Source organism: Benincasa hispida, chromosome 8 (assembly GCF_027475165.1).
Source record: "Benincasa hispida cultivar pf3 chromosome 8, pf3_genome.v1.1, whole genome shotgun sequence".
Taxonomy (NCBI): Eukaryota; Viridiplantae; Streptophyta; class Magnoliopsida; order Cucurbitales; family Cucurbitaceae; genus Benincasa; species Benincasa hispida.
In genome coordinates this window covers 46,120,912-46,130,668 of record NC_143485.1, presented here as the reverse complement: position 1 = coordinate 46,130,668, position 9,757 = coordinate 46,120,912, and positions in this window count along the sequence as shown.

Genomic DNA, 9,757 nt, shown 5'->3' with positions numbered 1-9,757 from the left:
TAAGTTTTGCATTTTTTTTTCATATTATATTCTCTCCTGATTTTTGCGTTATCTTGAATTTAGTATATTCATGGAAATATCGTTTTCTTGAAATTTTCCATTATCTTAGTTACTATTTTCTAGATGTCAAACAAAGGGTATTTTAGTCAATTGATTTTCCATAGATTTGGTAGTGGCCATTTGTCAGAAAAAATAATCTCGTTTGGGTTTTCCCCCAAAATAAGTAATTAAATAGGGTCATTTGTCCAATTACCAAAAAAAAGTGAGCTCTTGAACGGAGGAGGGTTGGTTCGTAAGCATCTAATAAGCATTTGGGCTTTTTAAATTAAAGTTAGAAATATACATATAAATATATATGTAAATACTTAGTTTGGTTTGGTTTAGGAAGTTTTTTAAGCTCTTGAATTGAGAATCGAACTGATTTGCTTAGTTCTTTCAGTAGACTATCGATTCCCTTAGTTGATTCGATTTAGTTTGATTTTGTCTAACGGCTATGACATCTTCTTAAACATATTTTTTTATTGATTTTTTTTTATATAATACTCCCTTTCGTCCCGAAGATTTAAGCTAGAGTAGTTGTTTTGGCAATTCTTTTTAATTGTATTTCTACTTTTTAAAGACCATAGAGCTTAGACTATCAATGTAAGAGTTTCAATCAATCATTCCATCTCTTTGTATGGTAAAAAATATCAAATATTAGGTAGGCGTATTGAGAATTTTTTATCCTCACATTTCCCTTGTGATGTTTTTATAATTAAGAGATTACGTAGAACAAATTTTAGTTTTTCTTTTTCTTTTTCTTTCTATCTCAACTACTCTTTGTTTTTTAAAATGTTGAAAACAACTGAGATTTATTAGATATGACAATTTTGTAAAATAAACTGATTGATTATACATATTGAATACATTATAAAGGTCTTATAATATAATTAAAACTAATCTCAAAATGTAGAAAGTATTTTTAAATAATAATTTAGAAAGAGAAAAAGTACAAATATTTTACCTTGGAAGTTGAAATGGCTCCACCACTGCAACTGCATGGAGCCGTACCAAAGCTGTGTTGTGGTTTGTTTGTCGTCTTTCGACGGCGGTGGTAGTTGGGAATAAAGGCAACGGTCCCAAATAAAATCAAAATGCCAAAAATGGCCTTTCTAGATTTTAAATTAAATAAACGCCATATAAAAATCAAGCTTCAAGGGTTAAATATAAAAATTTTCAAAGTTCAAGGTAACATTCAAACTAACTTCAGAGTTTAGGGGTCGTCTTGATAAATTTAACAAATATAATACTAAACATATTATGTGGCATTGTTTAATTTGACATTCAATTTCAAAATATGCTACTAAAAACACTAAGGAGATATTTGAGACAATGAGTTAGTTATTATAGTCTCGTGTTATTATAGTTGGATTTTGATAGTTTGTGGTTGGGGTGTAAATTATTTTAGTTTGAGTTATAATAATATGTGTTTGAGGTGTAAACTATTTTAGTATGAGAAGAAAATAATAAATACTATAGCAAATAATAAAGAAATGATGAATATAAAATAGTAAATATTGTAGTAAACGATGGTTTTTAAATAATGTTGGTTGTAGCTAATTTTTACTCTAGCAAGAGGTGGTTATTATATTTTGATGATAACTCTTGCCCCAAACGCCCCCTAAGAATCTACTGGATGATCATTTTGTTTTTGTTTTAAAATTAAGATTATTTTCTCACAATTTTCTTATCATGATTCACATATTAAATTTTTTTAAGGTCTGTTTGATTATGTTTCTCACAACTTTTTTTAAGGTCTGTTTGATTATGTTCCCTTTTGTTTCTTTTTTTTTTTTAAAAAAAAAAACTAACTTATTTAGTAATCATTCTTGTTTCTCATTTCTGAAATTGGATAAACGTTTCTAAAAATAACGTCATAATTGCAGTTTCTTATTGTTTCGTTTCTATTTTAATTAAATCTGTTTCTGCAAAAGGCGGACTGAGCGAGTTAGTAAACAAGCATGCCGACATCGATGAGCTCCATTAATCCTATGTCCAATTCTTGGGTAGGACTTTATTTATTTATTTATTTATTTTTCTTTCTTTTATTATTATTATTTTTTTGTTTCTCTATCGTCTTTTTGATATTTCTTTTTTTCTTTTATATTTATTTGTTTTTATTTCTTTCTTTCTTATTTCTTATTTTTTATATGATGATTTTCAAATATAGAAAAAAGATAATCAAAATATTTATAAATAATAACAAAATATCACATTCTATTATCAAATAGACACATATAGTAGTCTATCGTTGTTTATTGTAATTTATTATAAATAGAATATGATATTTTGCTATTAGTTATAAATATTTTTAGCAATTTTGTCATTTAAAATCATTTTTTATATTTATATGTTAATTTAATTTTGAATTTTGAATTTTTTAATATTTAGATTTATATATTATTTTGATTTTCAAATTTCAAATTTTCAATATGTATATTTAAATATTTTTTGAATTTTGAATTTTAAATTTTAAATTATACAATATGCATGTTTATGTATTATTTTAATTTTAAATTTTTTATTCAGTACATACGAAACCAGTTAGAATTTTACAATAAATAAATTTTATTTACTAAGATATTCATTTAGGTTCACTTTAATATCTTTTAAAACCACGACATTTACATAATAATATAATTGAATTAAATTTGAGTTGACATCAATTAAAATAAATGACTTGAGTGATAAATAATGTTGCAAATCAAAATTTAGCAACATATAAATTATAGAAATAACTGTATTTTTTACATTAATTTTACATCTGGACTTGTGTGGAAATGATAACATAAGTATTTTTATATTTTACTGCATGCTGCATGTTTTTTATTTTATATAATTAAATTATATTTAAACTATCAAATATGATAAAATGTAAGGGAAAAATACAAGAAATGATTATTAAACAAGTTTCAGCTTATTTTTTTTAAAAAAATAGAAACAAGAAACAATGTAGTTACCAATGATATTTCTAGTTCTAGTTCTTAAAAAATATAAAATAGGTAACAAGAAACGAGAAACGAGAAACAATAGCCAGAAGATGGAAAATGGAAATGTTATCAAACAAGTTCTTAATTTTCAAACTTTGACTTGATTTGTTAAAATATTGATAAAAACTAAATAACTGTTGATGTTGGTGCCCTAAATCTTGCGGGTCTCATAATCTGTAAATTTGTGTATATGAATTATTTATTTAATAAAATAAAAAAGTTGTTTTATTTGACACGGTTTGCATTAACCCAATCCAATAAACAATTATTTAGGGTTATTTTATGTAACTTAAAAATGTATGTGATGGACATACAAGTGCGTTATGTTTAAATAATAACCTAAATGATCTGTAGTATATGGATAAGATTTTGTACATCATACTGGTGACACTATGGATACGACCCACCTTGTAATTGTTACAAGAGTTGTAAAATGTTATAAACTGTGTGATCCTAATCATTCGTGTGGAGACATGTGAATGAGAGTATCATATACAAAGAGTTTGTATAAATTCAGATTGTGAAATGATTATTCTCTTTGTAATGTCGTTACTTGAAGAGATTAACATTTCAATAGGATGACTATAGGTGACTCGACCTTAATCTTAAGTGAATTGTGAACTTATGTCTATAAGGGTGATCATTTGATCTGTATGAGTGAAAGTGACCAGATTCGTTGACTTAAGAAGCCTACCATTTTGCAAATTCGTTCGAGTAGGGAGCTAGGAACACAACAACACGAGATGAAATTCACTCATTTACATCTTTATGGTAAGTAGATACTCTCTTAATAGCTAATTTCAGGTCTTGAACAATGAGGCCTCACTCTCTCGCTCGCCCGAGAAGAATTAGTTTAGATCAGTGGTACTTAAGGAGTTAAATGTAACTGCAGAGGTAAACCGATAATTTGACCCAGCTATAGTTGGAGCAATTTGTGAAGGGTCCACTTATTATTGATTGGTTATATCCATAGATACAAAAATATATCCACGGTGCGAATAGTGCAGTCATGGATCTTTAGTAGAGTGGCGTGCAATTAAATGAATGTTGATTGATTTAATTAAAGAGTTTAATTAATCAATCATGTATCATTGGAGCTTCTAATATATAGGTCTATAAAAACCACTCGCTAACTCATTAAGGATAAAACAAGGAATAAATGTTTTTTCAATAATTTGAATTGTTTAAATTATTTAAGAGAAATGGAGGTATTAACCATATTAATATGATTAAAATAAAATATAATGCATATTGATACATTATAAAACATAGTTAATTATAAATATGATTTATAATTAGAACTATACATGAGAGTAATATATTTGAATGAAATTCGAATATTAATTATATAGATGAAATTCACATAAATACTATTATATGTTAAAATAAAGTGAATGAGATTCATATTAAAACTAGAGCTTAATGAGAAAGATTTACATTTTAATATGATTAAAATGCATAGTGTATGATTAATTAATTAATTATTAGTAATTACTTATTTATTAATTATATTATATGTAGTTTAAAATAATTAATTTTAATTCCCCATTATTGGAGAGTTATTTTGGTGGGGAGTTATTGTAACTTCCCTCTCTCATCTTCATATTTGTAATCAAAAGATAGAGAAGAGGTTGAACGGATGTGAAAATATAAAAGTCTATCAAAAGATTGCTCTAAACAATCTCTCTACAATATATTCCTTCTCTCTTCCAAAACACAACCCCCCCCCCCCCTCCTGCAATTCCATCAATTGTCTGAGAATAGCGTGTTGGTTTTTTGGTCCTCAATCCCAAATTAATCAAATCATGTTTTGACGATAAAAAATATATTTTTATCTATTAATAATTTAAGTATTTTGAAGTGTTCATTGCGTAGAGCTCGGAACAACGGTTCCAATGCAATTTGAATAACTTAAATTGGGCCTCAAATGAATAAAATATGGTTGAAACAAGCTTAACGGAAAAATCTCGAGCGGATGACGTGACATAATTTTTCTCATCAAAGTGGACCAATCGAAAGGTGTCGATGGGAGTAATGGAGGAGTGACAAATGGTGGACTTTTGACTTTTGGATTGGTTTTAAAAAGAAAATGAATTCAATATATTTTATGTTTGCGTCTAATGGCTAGCTTTGTACACGTGGTGGACACTTACTTTTTGTTAATTTTTAAAAGAAATGGTTTTAAAATATGTATTATTATATTATTTTTGTACGTATCTAACGACTAGTTGAGTTTAAATCTCCACCGTTGATTTTTCTTTTTCAAGATCTAATGGCCCAAATTAAATGTGGTATTCAACAATTTTTACTCTTTGTTTAGGTTCATCTTCTTTTCCAAATTTTAACAATAAATTGCAAATTATTTTCAATCATCCATTAGAACGCAAAGTCTCCATTGTTATTCTCTCTAAGTTTCAATTTTTTTCATCTTCTTCTCGAGAGAGGTATTTTATGTTGTGAGGATTGATTTATCGGGGTTTTAATTTGTAAACATGCTTTTCAAGAGTTTTTCTCATCTTATTATTCAATTCTAAAATTCTAGTGTAAGGGGTTGCTCTTGATCTAAAAAAGAGCAGTTGTAATGGTTTGATCATTATTCGTGGAAACGATTGAGTTTGCTCTTGAACTTGCAAAAAGAGCAATATAGCGATGATGGAGTTAACATGCAACCAACGGAATAAATTCGGATCTTTAAGCACTTTAATTCATCAATTTTAGCATCTAAGTAAGCATGTTCATCAAATAAAAAGAGAGTTTCCGAAATATATATTTGAAGAACTCGTTAATCTTCAAATTCCAGCTTGAATCTGAAGGAACCCTAACGATAGGATCCTTGAGCAGAAGTGGGATCGTCCCAAAATTCCCAATCTTACAGAATTGAAATTTTACAGAAAAGCAAAAAATTATGCATTTACATTTTAAAAAAACGGTAGCATGCGTAAAGAAGAAGAAAAGAAAAAGGTTCAGAAGAACTTACCCTTGAAGATCTCAACACTTCACGTTAAATCCCTGTGAAAAAACATGTATAAATTGTAAGGCCAAATAGGCACATCCAATAGGAAACCTTAGTATTCTCATGTGAGAATTCAGGTGGTGTTGGTTCTTGTGAATTTTGATGAGAGGGAGAAAGAATTTTTTAGAAGTGAGGAGTAGGAGTCTTTCTCTTGGATGTCTTTTTCACATAACTGTTATGTGAGAGTTTTCAAAGGAAGAAGAAGACTATCCCAAAACTACCTATCTCACTCATGTAAAAGTTAAAGAGAAAATAGGGGGTGGGAGTTACAACTTACAATTTTAAATTAATAAAATTAATTTAATTTATATTAATATGATAACTAACTCATCATATAATATATATTAAACTATATGTTATGTCAAATATAACATATAATCTATAGTTTTAATATTGTATCATATACAATATCATCTATAATTTCTTTTATCTCACTAATAACATTTAATATAAATCACATTTACATTAAATTTAATTATATGAATCCAATTAATATTTTAATCATATTCAAATATTTATTTCCTCTCATAAATACTTAATATTATAATGCATCAAATGCATTATAGTAATTATATCACATGTAATTAAAATTATATCATATATAATTAATTTCATCAATTAATTTGAAAAATTCAAATTAATCAAAAAATGTGATTCTCATTTATTCCATTGAGTTACCGAGGGGACCTCATGGACCTGTAGCTTGAAGCTCAAACGGTATGTAAATAATTAATTAAACTCTTTAATTATTGGATTAATTTGAATTCATTATTTATCATCCGTTAACTGTCGGAGCACTCCACTAAAGACCAACAGTTGCACTATTCGCACTATTTATGTGTCCATTGAATATAACCAATCAATAGTACGATGACCCTTCACAAATTGCTCGTAAGTACAGTTGGGCCAAATTTACTGTTTTACCCCTATAGTTACATTTAACTCCTTAAGTACTACTGATCCATCTGATGAACAATAATCATAATCTGACTATGATCAAACCCCTCTCGGACCAGGAGAGGGTATGACGCCACATTGTTCAAGCCCCAAAATCAGTCCTTAAGGGAGAAATTTATCTACTTTTCCCGACATTAGGGAATGAGTGAATTTCATCCTGTATAGCTATGTCCCCAACTCCCCAATCAGACGAGTTCCCAAAATGGTAGGCTTGTTGAGCTGGCGACCTGGACACTCTCACTCATATAAATCAAAGGATCGTCCTGATAGGTAGGAGTTCACAACTTACTCAAGATTCATGGCATGTTACCTATGGTCATCCTGGTGAAATGTAAGTCTCTATTAAGAACGACATTATATAATGAGACTAAATATTTCGTAGTCCGGTCTTATACAAACTTCTTTGTATAGAATATCCCTGCTCACATGTACCCACGTAAATGATCAGGATCAAATCATTTGTAACACTTTACAACAATTGTAACACCTACAAAGCGGGCTATACTCGTAGTGTCACTTGGATAAGGTATCTAATCTTATCCATCTACTAGAGACCATTTAGGTCATCACTTAAACATGATCCACCTGTATGTCTATACATACATGTTTAAGTTACAAGATAACCTTAGGTGTTGGTTTACTGATTTGTGGTTAACTTAGTTTATTGGTTTGTGGTTAATACAATTAATTTTGAAATAAAACATCAAATATTTTATTACATAAATAAAAAGTTTGTATAGTACAAATACAAACTATAGGACCCTACGAGATTTAGGGCATCAACCCCGACAGAATCTCCTTTTCGGCAAGATGTAGACCATCACTTGATCTTCTCTATTATTCTCCAGGACCTTAAATTGAATTCTGGGATTCAAAATAAGCTAAATTTTAGGAATATTGAGAAAAGAAAACTGGTTCTTAATTCAAGGGTTGAAGAACACTTCTTCAACTTTGAAAACTCAAAAAATTACTTTACATGGTCTGAAATCTCACCACAAAAATTGGGGTTTTGTTCCATTTTCTCATGCAATCAGATTGCGTTCCTAGATGACAACACCTTATTGGATGAATTAGTGGGATTTGGTGTTGTCTAAAGTGGGATAAACCCATTAATTTTCATTTTTCTAATTTAAATTGAATTTACAATTAAGTCCAATTTTTCTTTTTAATTCTGAGACCAATTTCCAAAATTAAACAAAAATTCATTCATGAAATATTAATTCTATAATTAATATTAAATAAAAAAACATGAATTTTATACAAAATTAATTTCAAATAAAATTAATTCTTGACATTTAATTAAACAATTTAATTAATTATATTGATTTAATATCGAATATTAAATTAATTAAACACCAATTTCTTAATCGTGAGTCTCTATTCATGTTTAATATTTAAATCAAATTTAAATATTATCCAATTCTTTAATTTCATAATTGTATATAATTACTAATTCCCTTAATTCGAATTTGAACATTTCAAATTTAACTTCATCACGTTATTCTAAGGTTTAATCCGTTTGTGAGTTATTAAGGGGACCTAATGAACCTACAGATCATGGACTTCAACGATCCGATATTAATTGGTTAAACTCTTTAAACCTAATTAATCAACATTTGTTAACTACCGGGTCACTCTACTAAAGCCCAGTAGTTGCGGCCCCTTCACTATAGATATATTTCTATCCATTTGATTTAACCGTAATCGGTAAATCAACCCTTCACAGGTTGTTCATAATAACGACTGGGTCAATTACTATTTTACCCATGAGATTACATCTTGCTACTTAAGTCCCACTGATCCTCGTGAACAATTAGTTTGTGATCCAATCACGAAACTGAGTCCTTTTCGAGCCAAGGAGAGGGTGGGGCCCCTTGTTCAAGACCTGAAATCAGTACTTAAGAGAATAACCTCTCTATTATCCCTAAAAACGGGTAGGAGTGAATATCATCTTACACCCTATGTCCCCAATGTTGAATTTTATGTCCTAAAACTCGCAGTTTGTAAAATTAAACATATCATATTATCAATAAAAGATGTCATTCAACATTTCTTCAATAGAGCTATTAATTGTATTCATAAAGTCTAAATCCAATAAATTAAGATCCATGGCTATTATATGAATACTTGAACTTTATGTAGAGACATAAAGATGGATCAAGTTCGAGTAAATAGCCAAAATGGTCTATAGTATATGATTAAGGTTGGGTACCTTATTTTGATAACACTATTGGATGCAGCCTACTCTGTAGCTGTTACAAGTTGTTGTAAAGATACTATAAACGAAGTGATACATATTTGTCCATGTATTGACATGAGGATTTGGGGCGTCCTATGCAATGAGTTTGCATAAGATCGGACCAAGAAATGAGTCACTCTTACTTTATAACGTTGTTTACTGTTTAAGACTGCCTATTTTGCTTAGATGACCTACGTAACTAAATTTTAATCTCAAGCTAACTATGAACTTCTATTTATTCAGGATTATCCTTAGATTTGCATGGGTAAGGGTTGGCTCAACAACGCCGGCTCAATAAGCCTTACATTTCAAGGGTAAAATCGGGTAGATTGTTGGGGACATAGGGTGCAAGATAAAATTCATGCCTACCCAATTTAGGGATAGGAGGAAGGTTATTCTCTTAAGTATTGAATCCAGGTCTTGAACAAGGGGCCCCACCCTCTCACTAGCCCGAGAGGGATCCAGTTTAGTGATTGGATCATAAACCAATTGTTCATTAAATGATCAGTGAGAACTTAA